Here is a 24,914-nt window from a genome sequence, read left to right as displayed (position 1 = left end):
TTTTTTTTTTGCCAATTTATAAGGAGGCAAACTGTTGAGAACACAGGAACACAACCACACTATAATAAAACAAAGAGCTATTGTGTTGTCTGGAGTGGTTTTCTTTACAGTGAGGGGTAGAGACAAAAAAAATGCTCATTTTCAGAAAAGGAATTAAAAGGAAGAAAGGAAAAGCCCTCATTTCTTCTCCCAGGCTTCCCAGTGGATTGAACACAATGTCTGCCAGGTAGAACACAATTACCTAGTAGGTATCTAGGAATTTGTGCTTTTTGCGATTTTTTTAAAAGAATTTTTTATCATATACTCAGGATTCTAACATCCTTCCTAAGTCTTTAAATCCTTACTATTATTAAATCTTGAGTACATTATCACCACAGTCATACATTGCCCCCCCCCATACAGAGCTTTGTCCACGTACAAGCCTGGACCAGAGGCTGTCCCATAGGCAGCATCCTGCCTCCAGGGAGATTATCTCCAGTCCACAAAGGGTATTAAAAATTTCTTCAGTGTACTGCCAATACTAAAACTGAGAGGAGGGAGAGGGTACAGCTCAGTGGTAGAGCGTACGCCTAGCATGCACAAGATCCTGGGTTCAATCCCCAGTAATTACCCCCACACACACCAAAAACAAAAAGAAGAACTTAATCAATTAAAGCTGAAAAAATTTTAAAAAATAGAAATAAGATTGAGAGATCTCACATTGATGTGTGGGATTCTGGCTTTTCTTTAAAAACCAGAACATCTGGCAATTCTGGACCTGCCTTTCCCTCAAAGCTACAATCAGCAGGCACTGAAGAACAGCCGCCCTGCTAGACTGAGCAGGCCTTCTGCAGGCTGCACCCTCCCCGACGGCAAAGCCAAGCTTTTGACACCACTTATCATCATCCTTAAGCTCTTGGCCTTCTAATAGTAGAGCTCCTGAGTATTTGGTCTTGCAACCTTTCCACACTCTTAAAAATTATTAAGCACTCAAAGAGTTATTGTTTTTGTATGTTAGATCTATAAATATTTACTGTATTAAAAACTAAAACTGAGAAAGTGTTCAATGTGAAGATATTTCCTATTAACATCAATAACATTTTTATGAAAAATTATTTTTCCAAAACAAAAAAGTTATGAGAAGAAATAAACTGTTTTTATATTTTTGAAATACTCTTTAATATCTGGCTTAATAGAATCAGCCAGATTCTCACATCTGTTTATGCAGTAAATCTATTGTGATATATTGTTTTGGCTAAAGCAAATGAAGAAAACCAGCCTCACACAATTGCGTAAAGTAGTTGTAAAATGGACAAGTGTTTTCATAGCCTTTTCATATAATTGTGAACATGATTCTTTGATACTACACTAAAACTCAGCAAGCGGTAACCTCTTAAAGGTGAGTTGCAATGTGGAATCTGAAACCATACCAAGAAACTCATACTCTGTTACATTAAAATCCACTGATGGCTTACACTTCAAAAGTATCTTCTACCCATGTAAGATTTCATAATATCATACACTGGTCATTTGGAAAATATTGGTTCAATGAGTTATGCAGATCTTCCAAATGTTCACACATTCCTTTATATAACATCAAAAAATCACATTTCTTTTTAATATTATCTGGTTACAAAAAGTCTTTAAAGTATTAGCTTGCTATCAAGCTCACAACTGTGGATACAAGTTTTCCCAAATATTAATGTCTCACAAAAGCTTCAACTTCACCATTGGCAACAAATTCAGAGAGCTGTTTTCCTTGAAATGACAAGTTAACTTCATTCATTTTTAAATGAATGCCAGATGCCCGAGTCTGAATAAACATAGTTTGAAAAATGGTGCTCCATGGGGGGAAAAAAAGTGGCTAGTTCAGCTTGCAACTCAAACAACTGCACAACTGTTTTTCCTGGAGATGGCCAGCATACTGCACTGTGCAGAAGTGCTTTAGCTATACTTCCAACATTGTCACAGAATATGAAAACAGATGTGTACTCAGCAAGGGTTGAGATTTAATAAAATTAATAATTTTTACTACATCATCAAGGACATTTTTAAGTGAAATTGGCATTTTTGTTAAATGCAGGTGCATGGCAGTGAAGAACACAGTAACTACTAGAATGGTCTGGTGCCACTGCCCTGACTCCTGCTGAGTCACTATTGCTTCTGCACCATAAAAGCAAACATCAATACAGTGAAAAAGGCAAGTAATGCCTTGTATTTTATAAAAACAGTTTGGACCTTTTGGACCTCCTGAAATTCTCTCAGGCACCCTCAGAGGTCCACAGATCACACTTGAGAACTGCTGTAGAAGACAAATATTTCTCCATATCCATTTCTAAGTCAAAATCAGGAAAATAAAAGATGATCTCAGAGGGTAACATGTTTTAAGAAACTGGAAGTGAACATCCAGCCTACATCAGTGGTTTGAGTTTCCTGTGTGGTCCCTGTAGCCATCTGAGTCTGCAGTAATGGCCTAAACACATGTAACAATGACCACCACCACCTCGTCCACCCTACTTTCCCATCCCCAAGTGACCACACTTCAAGTTGTCACCAGCCCTTCACACCTGGTGTGTATAAGCAATGGGACTTACACTCCGACGACCCAAAGGAGACACAGTTTGGAAGACAAGAGAGTTTCTGGGGGCACCAAACACAGATTTAGCCTAGTTTCTACATTTTACCTAGAAGAGAATAAGAAGGAGTATGACTACTCATTTTTATTAAGTCACCATTTATTTAGTTAGTCAGTTAGTTAGTTATATTAAGGCACTACTATGTACTTAATTCTCCCTACTGCCCTGTAAGTTACTTTGTATTAACCTCATTTCACTTAGTCTGGAAGAGTTTACACACTGCCAGATCATGAAAGGAGGAGGCATTTTAGCTCAGGGTTCACTGACACCCAAGTCCCTCAGCATTACAGTCTGAATATCCTGAGATTCGCAACTGGGATTCAAAATGGCAATGCGTTCTTTTTAATGATGTGTAGCTTGTTTCTAGTGATGGTAGTCGTAGAAAAGGAAGAGACTGAAAACAACAGGAAATGGTGGTGATAATGGAAATTAACATCTCAGTTACCATATGTGTCATGTTAAAAATAATAATAATTTTCATTTTTTTTTTCAATGGTATTTCTGTATCAGACACAGTCTTAGCTTTGGTGGACAGGCAGTGATGAGAAGCCCTGGGTCTCCATGCATCAGTCACTAGTCAAAGGTTTTTTTTTTTTCTTTAACGCATTTCATATAGTTTACTTCAACAACTCTGTGAGGTAGGTGGTATTATCACTTTAATTATTACGAAGGAATGAAAGCTCAGAGAAGTTAATTCTTTTGCCCAAGATCACATCACTTAATAGGACAGGAGTCAGAATTCAATCCCAGGCCTGTCTACCTTCAAAACTCCCTCGTTATGTCAATTCAAGCTCTTTTTCAACTGAACACCCACATCATGCACATGGAAGCCCTGTGGTGCAAAACCTCGTGCTCTGTAGATGAGGAGGGTGAGTGCTGTTAGACTCAGCCAGGCATGAGCAACTCTGAGTCCACGTCTTCCTATCTGGGGGACTAACCAATTGCAGGGGAGGTGAGCGTGTAACACAGGGGAAGAATTAACTCACGTTCAAAGTCAGGATATTAAGGGAGAATGGCTCCAGAATGTTCTCTCTGGAGTGCCAGTTCAGCTGGTAAGCTCCTGTTTCTAACACAAATTCCCCTGGGAGTGTTAAGCCTTAGTTTTCTTTTTTGTGAGTCATAAATCAGAATAATGCCTAGCTCAAGGAGCTGCACCAAAGAAATGCAAGTGTTCTGATCAGAGCAAGAAAAGGGGGAGGAATGAAAATCAAGAAGGAAAACAATGGCAAAGCTACGTGTTTTATGGCCTCTCTTGTTTATCCATCTCAACACTCAGCGAGGCAGGTTTCATTAACCTTCTTTTATAAATGAGGATGCTGACGATGAGAGAGAATAAGTAACCCCGCCCCCGCCCCCCACACACACAAGTCTACAAGTTACAAAGCCCATTATCCTCTCTCCTCTAGACCAGGGGCTGGCAAACTACAGGGCCACACCTCACCCACTGCCTACCTTTGTAAATAAAGTATTATTGAAACACAGCCATGCCCATTTCTACATGTATCACCTGTGGCTGTTTTCAAGCTGCAACAGCCTTGTTAAGTAACTGCAACAGAGACCATGGAGTCTGCAAAGCAGATTAAAAATATGTAATGTCTGGCCCTTTGCAGAAAAAGTCTGCCAACCTCCACTCTAGAGTAGTGTTGTCAACAGTCGCGCTGTTTCCTCAGATTAAATCTTACGAGGATCCCCAGCATACATACCAAACAGATAAAGAGCCAAATGCTGTTGGTACTGCATTTTGTAAATTCAAATTTATATAATGTTTACTTACTGGAAATTCAGTCGATAAGATTTCTGAAAGTTTTGCGTAACACAAAATTTTAAAGTAAGAAGTTTTTAGAGCTTAGTTGCAGACTCATACCAGCACTGGTGTATGGTTTCTACTTCTATTTAGCTTTTTTCAAGGATATCATAAACTGACCCAGAAGCTCAAAAACGAGCAAGAGGAAGCATTTCCTTTCCAAGTTAAATCTCCAACAATATCATCATTTCTACCCACGCCATACAGTTTGGACACAAAGTGAACAAGTGATAAATATTAAGTGAACAGATGAAAGAATTTTCACCATGTGGCACAGATACACTTTCATTTATTATACAATATAACTTTAATTCAATAAGCATCACTGCTTAGCTCACAATATGCTTGGTACTGGCTGGGCTCTGTGCATACCACGTGAATAGGAGTCACACGCCCGTGTCTTCAGGGAGTTTATAATCTAGTAAGAGAGGCAGACATGCCAGAGGCTTGCCTGGATCTAACGGAGCAAGAGCAGACATCATGTACCTACAATCATGTACCTGCTTCTGCAACTTTATGTAAACAAAAATGTAAACCTGGACCCTCACGAGATGGAAGCAAGAAAGAAGGAGAAAGAGAAATGGTGGATAAAAGGACATCAAAGATGAGAAAGAAGAGAGATGGGAAGATACCAGATGCATGCTTTTCACTTTGCATTTTTTTCCCCTTTGGTCTGAAAAGGAAAGAATATCAACAGCAAATGTCAACTCTGTAGTACACTCTTCTAGATTATTCTTATGCATTACCTCATTTAATCCCCATAACAACCCTCTGAAGCAGGAATTCGTTTCACCATTTTATAAATGAGAAAAGTGAAACTCAGGTCACTAATAAAGTGAGGGGCCAGGATTCAAAGCACATCTTTTTTTTACTATACAACCTAGGTTTTCCCCATTAACGTGTACGGTGTGGCTGACAGGGCCTTGGATGCATGGACTTGAGTTAGGTAACAGAAGCAGTTTGCAAAGTTACACACCTCCACCAGAACTAATTTTGATAAGTCACATGGAAAAACTTAATCCAGTCACGCCCAATTCAGTCTTGACTCACCAGTAAATGAGGGTCAACTTAAACCCCCGCCCCACAGGGGAATAAAGGACAGAAAGAGGACAAAGGAGAGAGAGGCTTTTTTCTTGCATTTGCCCAGACATAACTGGCATGTGTAATCGTGGTAATATTTTAACATTTTTAATGGTTTTTCTTCTCTTCCTCTCTGAGTACATTACCTTTGCCCTTTGCTACCACCTGCAAGGAGGGAGATTAGAATCTGTCCATGAAACGATGCAAAGATATGCAAAATAATGCAAAATAATATATGCAAAATAATTTACAACTTCTGCCATTGAAACATAATATTACACAGTTAGCTAATGTCTTGGATGATACCCTCGTATTTGCCTCTAACATAGCAAGGGTTAATTCAGGAGGACCCAACTCACTGAGGTCCCTCATAGTACAGAGACATCATTTTTGGTTTTGCATGTTATGCCCTGCACACAGGTGACACATCTGATTGGCCTTCACACTGTGGATCTCACAGCCTCATTTGTCTAGTATAAGATGTCTGATATTAGTAATCGAGTGTCTTGTCACAGCAGAATCACAATATGGCAACTTTCTGGCAAAGGGGAAATAAAGTATCCTGACAGAGGGCCACCTTTTTCTAATTTTCACAAAGGTGCTATATGAATAGCAGCATCACAACATAAAGAAAATTCCCTTTCTTTTTATGCTTCTTGAGCTTTGTATTAGCTAGGCACAGTTGCAAAGATGCTACATAACAAATAATTCCAAAATTTTCAATGACTAAAAACAATGAAACTGTTATTGTCAATTACACAGAGGAAGAAAAAGAAAAAGAAAAACATTTATTTGTGTTTTACAGGTCTGCAAAGTTTGCTGGGTTCCACTGGACTCAGCTGGGTTTGGACCAGCTTACCATCAAGTCTGCAGGTCAGGTTTAGTTCTGCTCTACTTATCACTCACTCTGTGACCCAGGAAAATCAGGTCCAGCTACCTGGAGAATGTTTTTGTCGTGGCAGACAGCAGGGGCTCAAGAAGTTGAGCCAAACCACACGTGTGCATTTAAAACCTCTGACCATGTCACATTCACTCATCTTCCATTGACCAAAGCAAATCTCATAGCCAAGTACATCAATGGGGTAGAGAAGTATACCCCTTTCCCTGAGGTGTGGAAGAGAGAGTGAATTTTTGCTAAACAGTAACATAACCTGCCACAGACCCATTCTCTGGCACTCAACAACAGTGGGAGGATATGGAGTAGAGAAAGCCCACCACTATACAGCTCAGGGAATATTAGAAACTATTTCCATATTGAGACAAAGCATTTTCCACACACCACTGGTTTCTGCACACTGGGTTTTAAAAGAGATCATTTCTGCTCATCTTTCACCCTTTTTGCTAGTGTAATAGATCATGGGCAAGCAAACCAAACACTTCCTATAAAGGATCTGAGAGTAAATCTTTTCTGGCTTTGTAGGCTGTATGATCTCTGTTGCAACTACTCAGCTCTGCCACTGAAGTGCAAGACAGACAGACAGAGCTCTGTTCTGATAAAAGTGTATTTAGAAAAATAGGCCATGGGCCAGATTTGGTCCATAAGTCATAATCTGTTAACTTCTGTAATAAATAAAACTATAAAGGATGTCTCCTGTCTTGGTTCCCTAGGACTGTACAACATGCCATCTCAAATCTTAGTGTCTTAAAACAGCAATTATTTTGTTATCTCTAAAGATTCTGTGCATTAATTGGGCTCTGATGGGTGGTTCTTCTACTCCATATGATACTGCCTGCGTCTGCAGGCATCTGGGTTAGCAAGTGGACTGGAGCATTCAAGATGGCTCACTCACCTGTCTGGAACATTGGCAGGGTTGACCAGAGCAAAGCTGGAGTCAGCTGGGCCCTATAAAGGGTCCTAAATCCCATGTGCCTCCCACATTACATGGCAATACAGGACTTCCAAAGCACACGGAGAAACAGCCTTGCCTTTTTAAAGCTTAGGCCCAGCCCTGTCATTTCTGCCACATTCTACTGGCAAAGCCCCTCATCCCTCACCTGTCATCCATGACCATGTCATCTGTGCCCCATGTCCACCTGTGTTAGAAAGTCAACTTTCTTATTTCTGGACCTTCAGATGAGATGGAATTATTTTTAATGCTTCACATTCAAACTGTTAAGCAAATTTCTCATTCTACAAGGCAAAAGTAAAACCTCATGCTCCAAGAACTTCTGTGCCCAGAAAAAGATGCCCCAGTCCAGCCACAGGTGGAATTAGTAAAGGCAATTCAGTGTGAGAGGCAGAGGTGGCTTATGCTCAGTAATGTCTGGCATGGCCTGAGACATTCTGGGCATCCCCTAGATAAACTGAGCATAAGTGGGTCTCTTCTACCAAAAGACCCAGCTCTTCCCAAACACCTGGCTTCATATGCCATGGGGGAAACCTGGACTCACCGTAAGTCACGCAAGCGGCCACTTTTGCCTCAGGGCTTGGGATTGGCAAGGGGTGGAAGTGAAACGGAGCAGGACCCTGTGGGGTCCTCCCTGGTACAAATGCTTTCTGTGTCCTCCATTTCTTATTAGTAGGGCATAGGCTCCATTCAAGCCTCCTTGACCTTCCCTGAGTTCTGAAGGGCAGATTCAAATAGTAACTAATCCGAGAAGGGAAGAGAACGCGGAAGAAGGGAGGAATAGTCAAGAAACAGTAGCAGAGCCTTGGGGCAGGGTCCTGGTCCCTCCTCAAGGAATATTCATAACGATATCTTTGAGTTCTTCTGCAGGGATAAGGCCCCCACCCAAGGGGAGGATGGCAACTTCAGGCTGAGCACAAGCTTCCTGTAACACCGTCCTGTTACATGACCACCAACCAATCAGAAGAAAGTCACACACCCTGCAGTCCCAAATTTTGTCTATAAAACTTTTCGCCAGAAACTATCAGGGAGCTCGTGTTTTTCCGAGCATGAGCTGCCCATTCTCCTTGCTCGGCCCTGCAATAAACCTTTCTCTGCTCCAAACTCTGACGTTTCAGTTTGTTTGGCCTCACTGTGCATCGGGCACATGAACTTTTGTTCAGTAACAGGAGGAGTGAGCAGAAGCAGAGAGTTCCCTGAGATCCATGCACAATGCAGAATCCAGCCCAGTTCTCAGCAATATAACACCCACTAGGGATAAGCTCCTTCCTTCTCAGTCCTGAAAACTCCTTGGAAAAACAGAATTTTTGATTTATAATGGAGCTACCACCCTTCTGAGGCCATAATGGGATTCGGAGAATAACAGGTACACTCACCAAAAAGACAAACTTCTACACCGGACCCTGCCCACTTCCATCAGTCCACTCATCCCCTCCTCTCCATCTTTACCACCCACCCCTCCCCAAAACCCACAGGCACTTCTTAGACTCACCCCCAGTCATGCAAGTGACCATGCTGACCTTTGCCCTGGGCTTCACCATCTCTGCACGGTCACCTTATCTCCCACCACCCCTGCTCGCCTGACCCGTCTGCACCCGTGCTTCCCCCACACTTCCTCATCCTGGCCCTCAGCCCAAGGTAGGAAGCCAGGGAAGGCAATTCAAGAAACACCAGATTATCACAGACACCTTTTCCAGCTCCAATACCTAGAACCATGTGAAGGAGATGACCCAGAGAAGTCAAAGGAGTCGGGATTTCAGTGTGAACATCCCAGAATGTCTCTCTGCTCTCTCCTTGAGTGAAACAGGGGCTGCCCTCTTCCAACCCATCCTGCATGGAAGGCCTTTGGGATGGTGGATGGCGGACAGACCTCCTCCAGATCCTGTACCTTTAATCCAACCAGAAACAACTATACGCAGTGTACCTTCAGGACTGTAAATCTGAGCTGTCAACACCCCGAAATAGAGCTCATGGCAGTCATCCTGGAACCGACTCACCCTAATCCCTTTCTAATCTGCTATTTGTCTGGTGATTGACTCTTGGTTCTATCTCCCATTTATAGCCCTGTTGGCTTGACAGATGTGCATATTCTCCTAGTCTCTCAACTCCCAGTCAAAGGCACTGGCTTGTCCTCACTCTCCAGCTCTTGGGTCTTCTACTTTCAGTAACAAAATCCCCCAAAGTGCCTGTGAGGACCCCACCCAGCTCAGTCACTGAGGCCTTTATGGGCTGGGGTGGGCAGGGATCCACAAAGGTCAGGCTCTCTTATCCTCAGTACATGGCCCATATCAGGGACTCAGGAATGATTGTTGAGTGACTGAGTGATGCATACAGACCACTGACCTCATAGGCAATTGTCCCATCAAACCCAGACAGCTGGCCCACAGTGAGCTATTTCTGAATGAATGTGTGTAAAGTGCTGGTGAAAAGTGATACCCAGTAGAAGACTAGCCAGACTGAACTACTTAAGGAAACAAAGCATCTTTGAGAAATGAAATTAATTAACTGCTTCCAAAGGGAGCATAAAGTAGGAGATTGGGAGGGATGGGAAATTTTATATAAATTTCCAAAAGACAAGGGACTCAAAAGTAAACTAAGGGAATTTCAAGCTCTAAATTAAAAAAAAAAAAACAAAAAAACCTTCCAACATCATGGCTTAGGGGCATGCAATAGGCAGTCAGCTTTAGGATTTGGTTATGTACAAAGGAAAGCTCTGGAAGACAAAAACCAATAAATTAAATGCATAAATCGAGAGGACTGGGGCTTTTTAGAAGTTACTGCACAATATTCTCTGAGGGTGATTTTAGACTAGACCTTGACAGGGTGAGATTGTGAATATAAAAGTGAGCTTTTGTCAATCAGAAGGCACTTCTGCAGAAATAAGTTCCTAGAGAATAACCGGAGGGAATTTCAAAGATCTAGTTTACATTCTCTGTGTCTTCGGGCCCATTTCCTTGGGATTTAAGAAACCATAAGGATTTTGAGATCTTGAAACAGCCATAAAAAACACTGCTTAGTATGAGTCTCACGGTACTTGGTGCCCCCAGTCACGGACATTATATTTCAGTCTGTTCTCCTACCGAATTTCATTGCTCACCATCCCCCATCCCGCCAGTCCTTGCAGGGTTTGCCACCTTCCTAAACTCGAGCGAATAACACTTATGTTTTGTCTGTCTGCCTTGAATCTCAGGGGCACAACAGAGGGAAGTGGGGAAGACGTCAATGGATGAAGAAGAGGCTGTGAAACCAGGATGCTCTCATCCCTGGAAGGAAAACATCTCTGAGAGGTCACATAAAAGTGGTCCTCCAACCAGGAAAGAGTATCTGGGCTAAAAGAAGTTTCCATTAAAATCAATAATTTCTATGTATCAAGCACTCTGTGAAGAACATTATATACCTGATTTTAATTCTGCAATTTTTGATCATAAAGATAAGCTCACCTGCACTGTTTGAGCCTAACAGTTTCCCGATCCCACCATATCCAACAATTGGGCAATCAACACACCAGAACAGCTGTCATCTCCTTAGTTGTGGCGTGTGTGTGTTTGTGTGTGTGTTTATCTTCTCTCTGATGCTCTTGCTTTGTGGCTGTCCATGTGTGTGTGCGTGCACACGTGTGCATACCTGAACATTTGTTCTGTGTTGCTGGCTCTCTCCCTGTCTGTGTGTAATGTGTTTTCCTCTTTCTGTGTTTCTCTGTCTCCCTCTCTCTTTGTGTGACTGCCTCTGTAAATCCCCTCAGTTCTCTACATCTGTATCTTTGTCTCCATATTTTTCTTTGTGTTTGTGTGTCTGTTCCTCTGTTTCTCTGCTTCCTCTTTCTCTCTGCCTTCCACTCTGTCTCCTTTTCTTATCCCTTTTTCCTTTTCCTTTCTGTTTCTCCCTGAATCAGATCCAAGTGAAAATGATTTCATTAAAAATAGAAAAATATCTAAAAGTATTTCCCGTGCTAGTTTGAATATTAATCAAGAAATTAAACTGAATTAATGGGACTGCTTAAGAAAAATACATTTTCAACAAAAAACAATTATCATTGGTACAATTCTATTAAAAGTCTTACATTCGCCATGTCCTCGGAATAAAATGGCAAGGTCAAATATTCTGTCCCCAAAACCATGAGGTCACAGGCACCTGCAGCCTGCTTAGTCCCTGCCAGCAGCTCCCTGGACTGGGAGTGGCCCCAGGCACGGGGAAAGCAGACTTCTTGGAGGACAAAGGTCACTGCAGAATACCAAGCATCGAGAATCAACCCCACCATGCCCCTCTCTGACTGGCCTCGGGAGACCGCAAGCCCCAACACTGGGCTCCGCTGAAAGCAGCCCTCAGAGCTCTTGATGGTGGTGCCCAGGCAACGACAGCAACCCTGCAGGCAGTTGGTTGCGTCCAGTCTTCCTTCTTGCGTTGAAAGCCAACAAAGAAAGAGAATCAGTCTTGAGGACACTTGGACCCCCCACCTTTGCTCCCCGTTTCTTCAGGTTCCCCTCTCCCAGCAACTCAGTTCCACACTTGCTCACACACACGCACAGACACACACACACCCTGGGCTGGGCTTCTTCTCACCTTTCTGTCTTTCCGTGGTGGGGAACAACTGTGGACACGTATTAAAAGCTAACTCTGTGCCAAGCACTATTTTGAACACTTTCCACGGTTTATTTCATTTACTTCTCATAACATCTTATGAGAAAGCTAATATTATACCTAATGTCCCAGATGAAGAAACTGAAGCACAGACAAGCAACTGACCAAATCAGCAAGGGGAAAAGCCAAGATTGAAACTCCCCATAAACTACCACCCTATACTGCCTGAACCTGAGTGTTGATCATCAGATATTAAGTCAGGAAAGCTACCCGTCCTCTTCATTCTCTGATGAGCTCCCAGAACCCAATATATAACTAGCTTCTCCTGAGATCAAACAGTTTTAGTATGCTAATCAGCACAGAAAAGTTGGGGTCATTTTGAAGGCGGAATAACTTCTTTGAGTATTGGGGGGGGAAAAAATCACATTTCCCCTGACTTTTTATTTAAAGAATAATGAAGAAAATGTTTCCCCTTTCTCTCCCGCGGAATACAATTTATCTTTATCAAACCAGAAAAGAATGTAGCTCCAGCTGGAAGTTTCTCACAAAGCCTTGGGAGATGAAAGGTACAGTAATAGATACACGAAGCACTTGCTTTTTATCTGTGAAGAGCTGGTTTCATATGATCCTTTCATAAAAGTGAAAAATAAGACATTGTGTTTATGTGGAGCATACATTTGTCTGCGTCACAAAAAAAAAAAAAAAAAAAAGACTATGACCGTCTACAGGGACGGCCTAAATCCTCACAGTCTGCTTTTGGTCTGGCCCAGGTTCTCCATAATGGCAGAAAACCTGCCTTTGAAGCATCTGAAGTATAAACCAAGTGGCCAATTTAGGCTCAAAGCAACTGCATTTGTTATCTGTCCTAAGCAGGAACCCAATCCATACTTTTTACTCAGCTAAAGAAAGGGAACACTGAAAATTTAGTAAACAGGACAATTGATGGTACCTGGCTTTGTGTCAAGCAAAATCCAGCCTCTGCGTTGAAGAGTCCTGACCTTGAAAAGCTGGTTAAAATGGATGATGTGTGGGCTGCCGGCTAGAGAACCAGCCGGGAAGTAGGTCACCGAAGTTAAAGGCTGGCTTCTGTCACTCCCAGCCAGAGCCTGTGCAGCTCAGAAGGGGAAAAAAATGTTCTCAGACAGAATCCGACACTGTGTGTGGGACCAGGCAGCCTGCTGTATTGACAAAACCATCACCACCAAGTGAAATCGTAGGGGGGAAGCTGTCAGCCCCTGCCACATCTGGGAGGCTATTTTCTGCTCGTTTAACTAATTAGGGGTTGTCTTGTTTGGGGTGGGGTTTTCTTCCCCAAACACAAAAACAAATTTTGTTGCCGTCCACTCTTCCCTGGACCTCACTGCACTGTTGCCTGTAACAGGCTGCCCGCCTGCAAGCACTTAATGGCCCTGGCTGGGCTGGCGGTCCAGAGGGGCCAATGAGAAAGGCCAGATCTCAAAGGAACTTTGGGTGGTGAGGAAGAAGCTCCCTGTGATGGAAGTCACACTCCAGACCTTTCCCCATCCACCCACAGGCCTCCCCTGTCTGAAGAGGCACTAGAACACATTGCTCAAGGGCACAGACTGCCTGGTTTTTCATCCTCTGGGCTCGCTTATTAGCTGTGTGACCTTGGACGCATGTCCTACCCTTTCAGTTTCTCCATGTCCTCATCTGAAAGATGGGGGTAACAACTGTACACGCTTCACGGGGTGGTTGTGCCGTGCCCCCGTCAGAACCCCGGGAGGAAACAGTGCCCTCAAACTGGGATAATCCAAGGAGGTTTAATAAAAGATCGACCTACACAGGAGTGTGGAAAATGTAGCAAAATCACAAGATGGGGTTACAGTGCCCCAAGAGTAGCAACAGTGGATGCCTGGAGGGCCACCAGGACAAACATGGCCAACTGCACCCAAAGAAAGGGAGATCTCTGTGAAGAGAGTGCCTGATGGGGGTCAGGATCTTCCACGCAGGGATGCAGCCAGGCAGTCGCATCCCCACGGCAAGCAGCTGTGTGACTAACTGCGCTGACCTCACTCTCCTCCCTCCACTCTTCCCACTGGCTGATCCCAAAAGAAACCAGCAGCCAAAGGAGCCACTTAATACATTCCACACGGTGCAATGAGCAGGGTGGAGAAGAGAGGAGAGCGAATCTGCACAGGCAAGCGGAAACTATGGAGCATTAAGAATTCGAGGAGGCCACAGAGCCTGGAACACATGTTCGATATATGTTAACAGCTTACTACGTGTTACTGGTTATATTTGTTTTGGACAAAACATGAATCGTGTGACTTGGAAACATGGTGCAGATCATAGGTGCCCTGTAAACAAGGTTAGATGCCTGAGGAAGCCGTCCACTCCTTTCTCATCTTGTCCCCAGGACTCTCCCAGGTTCCTACCGGTCACACAGCTTCACATCCATTTTGTCCTAAGAGGAAGCAAAATCCTCAAGTCGGGGGAAGCTGGCCTGAGCTTCTCCAGTGCTCCACAGCCATTGATGACCCCCATCCATTCTCCACAGCCACCCAACCAGTTTCAAAAAAAATCTTTCCAGAAAGATACTCTCAATAACACTTTATACACACATCCAGCCCATAGGAATAGCTACGGTCAGGGAGTGCGAGCTCAAGAAGGGCCAGCCTCCCCACGCTGGCCTCTGAGCCTGCACGCCAAGGTCTCTGGAGATCACTGAAGGCCCCTGACTTGCAGCATCCCTCAGTTGTCCCTCACTGTGGTCTCTGTCCCCCTCCTGGGTCTCCCTCTCCTGTGTGCTGAACCAGAGGTCCTCAACACGTCAGTTACTACCTACAAGGAGATTTCAGAGCCTAGGCAACAGTGATGGAGCCTTCCCATTGCAGAGCACACCACTGATTCTGAAGCCCTCTCATACACATTGTAGTATTCCATCCCCACAACAAGCTTGCGCTTCCCCAAGTTTACACCAAAGTGAGCAGCATAGTCAGGCCTGGAACTCTTTTTTTTTTTTTTTTTTTTTTTTTTAGTCCAAGACCACAATTCCCACACCAACAGTTACCCAGAGACCACAAGCTAGAGACCAGTAGATTTCGTTGGGTAGTCCTAAATGATTTTTTTAAATTATTGTTATTTTTATTCATTGCCAACCTCTTATTTTCTTCTTAACACTATCTAAAATCTTTGTCTCTATTGGCTTGTGTGAGGTCCGCCTCAACACCTAGAAAACTGGGCCAGCTCCCCAAGAGGAAGTCATGCTTTTGTCTCCCGTGTGGCGGTCTCCCTGATGCCCAGCCCAATGTCCAGTACTCAAAGTGCACACAGGACTTACCTGCTGAAATAAAGAATGAATCTCTCAGTCCATTCTTTTAGGTCATTTACACTAACTAGGTTTCAAGGCTCCCAACACTAAAAATAACCAAGTTTTGACTCAGCAGCTGGCGAATGTCCAGGTTTATTTTCAGCATCTAAGGTTAGGGAGGAAAGGGGGCCAGATCTAGATGAAACAAACTGCCTGCTGGTGCATCTCTGCTCAGCCAATGCAAAAGACCCACGTGAAACGAATATTGACGAAGGCTGGCTCTACTTCTCATTTTCCCAGGAGTCTCAAGCCTGAACAGCCTATGGTTTCTAGAGTTTATAATTCTTTCCCATGAGACTGTAAGCTCTTTAGGGAACAAGGACTCCGCCTTACTCATCTTTGTGTCCCTAGGAATTAAAAGTGTGCCTGGATCAGGCACAACCCCACATAATGGTTTAAGGAATGTTTGTGACTGATGAGCACCCGTGTGTAGAATCGCAGAATTTTACAACTAGAAGGGATTTCTGCGACCAACTAAAACTGCTCCGTCTAATACGTTAGCCCCTAGCTATGTGTGGCAATTTAAATTAGTTGCAATTAAATCTATTTAGAATGTGGATTCCTCAGTCACCTAGCACCACCTCTAGGGCTCTGCAGCACACGTGGTTTTCGCAAAGACTCTACTGGATACAGAATATTTCCATCATCACAGAATGTTCTTTTGGACAGCACTAGAAAGGGTCTTGTTTTATAGCGAGAGAATGGAGTCTCAGGGAAAGAAAGTAATTTCCCCCGAGTCACTCAGTGAGTGAGAAACAGAAACAGGACCAAGAACCTAAATCTCCTGGCTTCTGCTCCATGTTTTCCAACCATTACACCAGATTCACACACTGTGAGAGCCTCACACACAAGAGCTGCTAAACATCCTCCTCTTTCAAGCCAGCATGGCTTTGGAGAGCTGGGAAGAAATCCTAGATGCACATCACAGCGAATAAATGCTAGACCCAGCAAGCGAACGATGGGAAACCATAGCTTCCCCCGGAAAGCTGGAGGCCAAGAGATCTGAAGTATGCCCTAGATGTGGGGTGCCTTTTGTTTTAAAGCTTTTCAAAACTGTTTTCATTTCAATGTTGGAGGTTAATACCCAAGATGGACACTCTTTTTGAAGAGGTCCTTTTGATTTTAATTTCTTAAAGTCCTCATTTGAACTCAGCTTTTTGTTTATATTATCCCCATCCCACAATTTTTCTTTCTTTCCAGGTAACCTGATCCTTGAAAATGTACAGAATCCACCCCTGCCCACTGCTTTTAATTAAACATCAACTCGTCCTTTCAACTGGGTCTTTAAGGATTTTACATTGCCTTTTCTAAATGTATGCATTTTTTTGGCCTGAAATTACATAAAATTAAGTTCTCAAAAATGTACTTCTTTTCTTAATCTTTAAATAGCTAGGAATGAATTTTGGCAAAATCTCAAGAAGACCTATAAAAGGGAAGAAGTCAGCTCTACCCATTTCTTTCCCAACTAGGAGCAGGGCACACGCTATAGGGCAGGACCTGCACGTACAGACGGACCTTAGGGCACGTTATCACCCAACTGAGGTGGACAAACCCCAGATTGGGGGGCAGATTCTATGTCTAAAAGAAGTCCACACACCCAGCCACAGAAAGAGTGCCTCTGCACCTTTTTTTTTTAATTTAATTTTCTTAATTGAAGTATAGTCAGTTTACAATGTTGTGTCAATTTCTAGTGTACAGCATAATGTTTCAGTCATACACATACATACAGAGTCCTTCTCTTATTCTTTTTCATTACAGGTAACTACAAGATATTGAATAGGGTTCCCTGTACTACACAGTAAAAACTTGTTGTTTATCTATTTTCTACATAGTAGTTAGTATCTGCAAATTTATCCCTTCCCACCCCCTTTCCCACCTGGTAACCATAAGTTTGTTTTTGCACCTTAGTTTTTACTAAAGCAACACTAGGAGAAGCAGGAGGCAAAGCAACAAACATTTGCAACAGAAGGCGTGGGCTTCTGCCATAAGCAGACACAGCAACACATAAGGGCAACCCAGGCCCCAGGAACCCAGAAGCCAGGATGGTCAACCAGGGGCCCGGAGGCTAGTGGGGAGCTGGAAGGTGGAGGGGAGGGATGAATTCCAGTTCTCAAGGTCTCAAGCTTCCAAAGATCCAACTGGGGCCTCGAAAACTTCAGAATCTGCAGAGGAGACGTTCCTGATGGACAAGGGAAGTAGGGAGAGAGATTATTTAGGAAAATTCCACTGATGAATCATATTTTTTCTTGGTACGTCTCCTAGGGTTTCTGAAGATTTCATTATCCTCATAAGTGAAATTCTTAAAATTACTGAAAGAAGGTGCTTATTGAAACCTATAGCTCTCCATCCCTGGCAGGCTTTGATCTGAAACATTCAAAACATTCAGAACACATCCAACAGCCTCTTCTTTCCTGAAGACAGGGGCTTTAATGTCTAAGAAAAAAAAAAAAGAAAGAAAGAATAAAAAGAGAAAACAGGTTCCCTTACACCAGTCAGCTCCCTCCTCTTAAAGAAAAATGTTACCTAAAAATGAAGGTATTGGAGGCAAAGAACAGTAGCAACCTTTAAAATCTGAGTCCTGCTCTTTGCTCCTAATGAACAAAGAAACACAATTCCCACAGCACGGAACCAAGTGTGCACACAATTCAGAACAAGAACTGGAGTTAGGATCGAGGTCAACCTCTTTACACTACAAATGAGGAAACTGAGGCCCAGAGCAGGTGGCCTGAACCAACGCTTGGGCCGGATGTCCAGAGTCCTGATCTTTTTGGCACAAAAGAAAAAAAAAAAAAAAAAAGCATTCTGTTACTTAGAGTAGGGAGAGGGCTATTTAAAGGTGGGGAAATAACACAAGCCCTCCCAGTTCAGCTGTGGATATGCACAATCAGGGCCGGCTCTGGACAAAAATACAAACTGATTGAAGAAGCAGGGTGTAGAATTATACTGGAAAAAGCACCAATCCTTTATATTATGTAACTGATGGAAATAAAAGTGCCTGCCACCTGACAGAGTATGAAAAGGCAGCCCTGCACGTGAAAGCACTCTGAAACTGTATGTCTTTGTGAAAACATCATGGAGTGATCACGATTCATATGGGTTTTGCACAAGGGTTAGAAGCCAGCAGCCTCTCCCAAGGGGATCCCCTTGTGCCTCTGTGATGGTGGCATCTAGAAGCAGTGTGCCTGCCCCTCGCAACCTTGTTCATCCATTAGGAGCAACTATGGTGGGGATCAGGCTGGGAGTGACCACGAGAAGTTCGATCACCTACTTTCAGCCTCACTCCTCCCCGGAGTCAGGAAGGATCAAAAACCACGCTGCTCAGCCCGAAGCCTTTCTTACTGGCTTCATCTTTTTTGATTTGCCTTCAGTCGGAGCAAGTGTTTGTGTTTTAATGTTTCTGTGTACCCCCATTTGGATGCATCTTGCTTCCCACACCCACCCGAGGTTCACCTTCAGAGGACTGCCCTCAGGACCCTGGAGTACTCCCGGCACACAGACAGCCAGGAGTGCCTGGGAAACTCCTTCTCCCGACGGACCAATGGCAGCTACGAAGGTAAGCCCAGCTCCCTTGGACAATTCCCAGGGCAACATATACTCCAGAATGCCCCTACCAATCAGAGTGAAGCTGCTTCTGGGGGTCTCTTGCCTGAAACTGTACCCTTCCTTGCCTTCATCCCCTTCCGTGACCTGGGAGCATTTCCTTAATAAGTTTCTTACAGGCAAACCATTCTTTGAGCATCTGCTCCTAAGAACCAGACCTAGAACTTCTGTCTCCCTTATCAGCATCTAATGTGGCAAGAGAGGCCTAGGGTTGCCTTTTGTTTGAGAGGAGGACCTAAGAGGGCAGCTCCTCTCCAGAATCCTGAACACACACTTTGTCTCTTGAGTCTCCTTGGAGGGCTTTTCCATCTAGGCTTATTAGAAAAGTGCTATACTTGATTATTAATGTCTGTCATGGGGTAGGAAGGAGCCAGGAAGGCTGGGTTGGCCCATACTGAAGGATTTGCCATCCCTATCTCAGAGGAGAGGGCCCAAGGAGAGGTGGCTTGTTTTTATTGTAGGCCTTTAGCTGGCCACTAGATTAGTCCAAAGGAGTCCAGATGGGTTTACGCAATCCAGCTCCCTGGGACCACCCAGATGTATTGCCCAGCTAGTAAGAGAGTACACACGACCTGGAGTGTTCCCTCTGCAGATGCCCCTTAGAAACTGTGGCAGCAGTGGCAGCTGATGGAGGACACAGTGTGGGGAGTCACTGGGCCCATCTTACCCTGACTAATAAGTGTGGGACTAGGGGGCTGGAGCGCAAAGAAGGCCATCCACAGAAGAGCTATTTTGCTACAGGCAAACTGACACCATCAGCTCCACCTGAAATTGGGCAAACCTGAAAGTGCACATATGCTGTACAAACACAGAGGATGGTGGCAGGCTTGGGGCGTGTTTGAGCATCAAGCCTTGAGGCAGACGGCAAAGCTGACATCGGGAAATGCTGAAGAGCATAATCCACAAAGCAAACTGGCATCAGGAGTCTAGAAACAGAGGCCAAGACGTGGAAGTAGACCCCTGGGACATTACCATGACGGCCCTGGAGGCTTTCTCTCTGGAGTCCGTTTCCGCCCTCCTTCAGTTTTATTGAGGTATAACAGACATACAGTCAAGTGCACCAACCTTAAGGGAATAAATGAATTTCACATACAGGATGTTCCCGTCACCCCAGAAAGCTTCCACATGCCCTTCCTAGTCCATCTCCCTTCCCCAAAAGTAACCACAGTTCTGACTTCCATTGCCATAGGCTAGCATTGCTGCTCTTGAACTTCACATGAATGGAATCCTACAGTATGGACTTCTGTGTCTGTTCTCTCCTGCTGCACGTGACACTGGTGAGACCCATCCATGTTGTTGCATATACGTAGTCTGTTCTTTTTGGCTACTGTGCACTAGTCCACTATCAGAGCATATTCAATTTCCTTATCCATTTGGGTGGTTTCTAATATTTTCTGTTATGAATGAAGCTGCTATGAGCATTCTTATACATGGGTTTTGGTATACATGTGTGCTCACTTTAGAAAGATCTGGGAGTGGAATGACTGGGTCATAGGAGACATATAAGTTTACCTCCAGAAGATTTGTCAAGTGATTTTCTGAAGTGATTGTACCAATTTACACTCCAATTAGCAATGCATGAAAGTTCTACTTGACCCATGTCCTTGTCAACTCTCGGTATTATCAGTCGTGTTAATTTTAGCCATCCTGGCGGGTAAGTAGAAGTATCTCATAGTAGTTTTAATTTGTATTTCTCACCTGGGACTGTTTTCCATCTAGGACTGATCTAGATGCCCAAAAGGTGGTCATCTCTCCATGGCATCCTGAAGGTTCCACTTTGCTCCTGATACATAAGAGAGACACTCTGATCACACAGGCTACCCTCTGGGCATTTAGACATACAGAGGGCCCCGGTACGAGAGACAGATAAGGACTGCAATAAGCAGATATTTGCCGTGGAACCTCAAGAGAACTGATGGCCACAGGACTCTTAATACATCACAGACTCAGCAGACATTCCTGTGAGAGGCAACTTCCAGATGTTTCTCCAGATCAAACTCTAGCCAAGCCCTCATTTCACCCGAAATACCAACTGAGCCTGGAGAAGGGAGGCTGTGAAGATGGGATGAAATGAAAATAATGTTCAGAGCATACAGTATGTAGATCTATGTGAGTCAAATATAAAAGCCAGAATGCAAACCTTCAGGTGATAATGCTCTCCAGCCGTCACATATGACTGTCTCCGTCCCGGAGGCCGCTGGGGCGCAGGGTAACCAGCAGGCGGCAGGGTTCAGCGAGAAGGCTATGGTTTTCCTCTTCCCTTTAATCTGGGAGCATGAGTTCCCTGAGTCCCCAGAGACCCATAAAATATAAAAGTCTGTTGTTTTTTTTAACTGGTTGTCCATTTTTATTCAATTCAACAAGGCACAGATTCTTCTGATTGGTCTTTAGCTTCAGAATCCGATGGAAGGAAGATGTCAGTCCACAACATCTGCCGCCAACACAGGCAAAGACAGGGAGGCAGCCGTGGCTGTCCTGAGACCGTCTGGGCTGGTAAAGCGAGTATCTGAGTATCTGACTCTGAATCAGCAGGACCTGATGCCCAATTGCCACTTATCTTATGACCTTAGGCAAGTAACTTCCTCTCTGTGAGCCTCAATTTTCCCACCTGTACACAAGCAGACTGGTCTAAGATCACCCTTAAGGTCTCTTTCAAGGTCTAAAGTTCTCTGAGCCCAGGATTCCAGGTGAGGCCCCTCCAAGCTAAACATTGACAAGTGTGAGTCACTGCGCCAAGACACAAATGAATCCATTCCCAGGTAGAGCAGTTAGGGCCAAGCCACTCCTGCTACAAGTCCAGGATAACAGAAAGCGCGACCCAGATTCTGTGCTGTCTAATTGAGCATTAAGACACAACGAGGGCTCGCTGTGGCATAGTAACACACGCCTGGCTGATTTACTAAGCATCCTCCTTAGAGGTGCATTGTTCCGTAACGCCTCGTAGTGTAGGCAGCGCTCCATGAGAAACGCCGGTGGTGCAAGCAGTTGTGTTAGGCTCCTGTTACATCCCCCAACTCCCCACATCCCCATCCCTCCGCTGCCACCTTCACCTCCTTTCCCATCCTGCGCATAAGCTGGGCTGCCCATGTCTTTATCACACCTCTCTGCACAGCCAGTTCTGTACAGTCTGTGGTGCCCCCTGTCGGCTCCAGAATTTTGTCAGACAAACAGCCTGGCAACCGGCTCTAAGCAGAGCAAAGGGAGTTAATGTCACTGCAGCTGGAACGCAGGAAACCTTAGCAATGAAAACCTTAGCAATGATGCCAGGCAGTAAACACTGACAGAAAAGCAGAGAGGTGTGCCCCTCACATCCTGTTCCCTGGCCCAGCCTAATTTCCTCCACAGAATTTATCTCCACCTGCCACATTTATATTTATTTTCACTACTTTTATTGTCTGTCTTTCCCAGCTAGACTTTAAGTCCAGTGAGAGTAAGGCCTTTATCTGTTTTGTTCTTAATGGAATTCCAGCACCTAGAGTATTGTCTGGCATTAAGGAGGCACTCGGTAGTAATTGCTGAAGTAATTGCTGTCATTCAATCATTCAGTCAAACAGTCAATCAACCAATATGCCAGGTGGTGACAAGGGCTACTGCAGAAAACAAAGCAGAGTAAACAAGATGCGGTGCTAAGAAAATGCGAAGAGTTGCAATTTCAGATAGATGGGCAGGAGGGCTTGCTAAAAATGATATTTAAACAGAAACCTGAAGGAAGTGAGAAAATGAGCACTCACATATATCAGGGAAGAATGTTCCGGATGGAACAGCTGCTGCAAGGGCCGAAGCAAAGGCATGGAGCGTTTGTAGAGATCAGTGAAGCAGAGGGCAAGAGCAGAAAGTAATGGGGACCCAGAGGTACCAGAAACCAAACAAGCTGGAGCAGAGGTCAGCGGACTGGAGCCCAAGGGCCATATCCAACCTACTGCCTGCTTTAATAAATAAAGTTTTGTTGGGACAGAGCCACGACCATTCACTTACATGTCTGAGCTGCTTTCATGCTGTGGCAGAGCTGAGTAGCCGCCACAGAAATAGTGGCCCATGAAAGCCAAAAATTTTTACTATCTGGCCCTTTACAGAAAAAAGCGTGCCGGTGCCTGCCCTCAATCATTGAGGCCACTGTGATTGAGGACTTTTTGGCTTTTCTCGGAGGAACACGAGAAGCCATTAGGGGACTTGGAGCAGAGAAGTGACATGACCAGACTCACAATTTAGAAGGATCAGGGCAGCTGCTGAGTAAAGAATAAATCGTAGGAGTGGAAGCAGGGAAATCAATTAGGAGGTGAGAAATGAAGAGGGTTTGGACTGGAAATGTAATCAGATTAGCAGATGCAGAGTCTAGTGGTTCTCATAGCACAGGGTGAGCTGGGTGTGTTTTGTCCTCACAGATTTTGGTCCTGAGCTTCTGAGTTTATGCAAGAGAGATGAGGAGTAGTCAGAAAAAATAGGCAGTTTTTCCCAAGGCAGGAGAAAAAAAAACCACAGCAATGGTGTTAAAAGTTGCCGTGAGCTAATACCCTTTCCCAGTGATCTTTTGCTGCATAACCTGGGCTCGGGCTGGGGTCCAGGCAAGACTCTGACTCACTTCCTGGTGGTAGAAGCCATCTCAGCTGTTGCTATTCTTTCACTGGGTGTGCCTGGCTTACCCTGCCAAGGCAGACCTCAAATGGTTTGGGGTTGGGGGCACAGGTTAGAGGGGCTCAGCCAGAGGAGAGCCAGTTCTTAAGAGTGATGGCTGCTGCCCAAAAACAGGAAGTCAAAGGCTAGAAAAGGAGATGGTGCCAATAGGAGATGCTCAAAAAGAAGGTATGAGGGTCTTCCAATGAGCCTACCACCCATCTCCCTCCACACCCCACACTCATAGGCAGCCTCCTTTAAATAAGACATGTTTTCCCCATCACCTCTTCCTTGATGTTCTTTTAATCAGTCTTCTTTCTACCACACACGGGTGTTTCAGAAGGATGGGGAAGTCCAAGAGGTTTTTCTCAGTAAGATAGAAAATAAAAAGGAGTGTAGGAATCTGGGAGCCTCAAGCTTGTAACATATTTGCTGTGTGAACCAGAGCAAGCGACTTAACCTCTCTCTGCCTCAATTCCATCACCTGGCAAATAAAAGGGATAAGAAAGCAGAGTGGTAATGAGGATTGCAAATAACGTATAAGAAACCCCTGACCCATATCAGCAGCTATTATGGGCAAGACTAGAACTGTGTGACGGAAAGGGTGAGCTTTGTTTATCAGCTGTGTAATCCTGAGAAAAGACAAATAACCTCTCTGAGCTTCATAGTTTCCTTGTCTGTAAAATGAGGAAAGTACCACCTAAATCACAAGAGGAGAGATTAAATTCAGTCATAGCAAAGAGCAGATCTAAAACTTTTAGCAAAGTGTTGGCATGGAGGGCATGCTCCAGATAGCCCAGATACCCCTATTATTTGCAAAAAGGCTTGAAGTTCTTAAGTCAAGACCTTCAACAGGAGGGTAAGGAGGGAGACACAAGCAACCAAGAGATGCCAGGGCCACAGCAGGCCAAGGCCAAAAATAAGCAAAGGCCAAGGGGCCAGGACTGGCAGAAATCTAAGGGTGCCCACCCAGCACAGAGACACCGCCATGACTGCTGAATCCAGCTCAGCCCAGATCGTGACTGATCCCAATGAGCTCAGGTCCTGGGTTGGACCATCCTTCCCCTGCAAAATACAGGGATGTGGGGGTGGTAAAGAGCCAAAGAAGCTGCGATAGATGATTAGGATTCCTGGGAGAGAGAGGGGATGACTCCCAGTCCCTGTCTACCCCTCCAGCTCAGGTCTCTTCACAATACCATGGACAGGTGAGTACTGCTCAGGGCCGTGCAAAGAACAACACATGGTGAGTGTCTGTGAATTCAAATGCATGATGGAATCTGAAGACTAGAATGGATCTGTGGGGCCAGCTGGGATTCTAGCAGAATAGCGAACAAGTACCAGAGTACAGCAGTAACAGGCACAGTGGTAAGAGCAGCAGCAGCAGAAAGAGCAGCTACATTTAATGAGCACTTATGAGGTGTACGGCTCTGTGCTAAGTGCCTCTCACC

Source organism: Camelus bactrianus, chromosome 5 (assembly GCF_048773025.1).
Source record: "Camelus bactrianus isolate YW-2024 breed Bactrian camel chromosome 5, ASM4877302v1, whole genome shotgun sequence".
Classification (NCBI taxonomy): domain Eukaryota; kingdom Metazoa; phylum Chordata; class Mammalia; order Artiodactyla; family Camelidae; genus Camelus; species Camelus bactrianus.
This window is presented reverse-complemented; position numbering follows the sequence as displayed.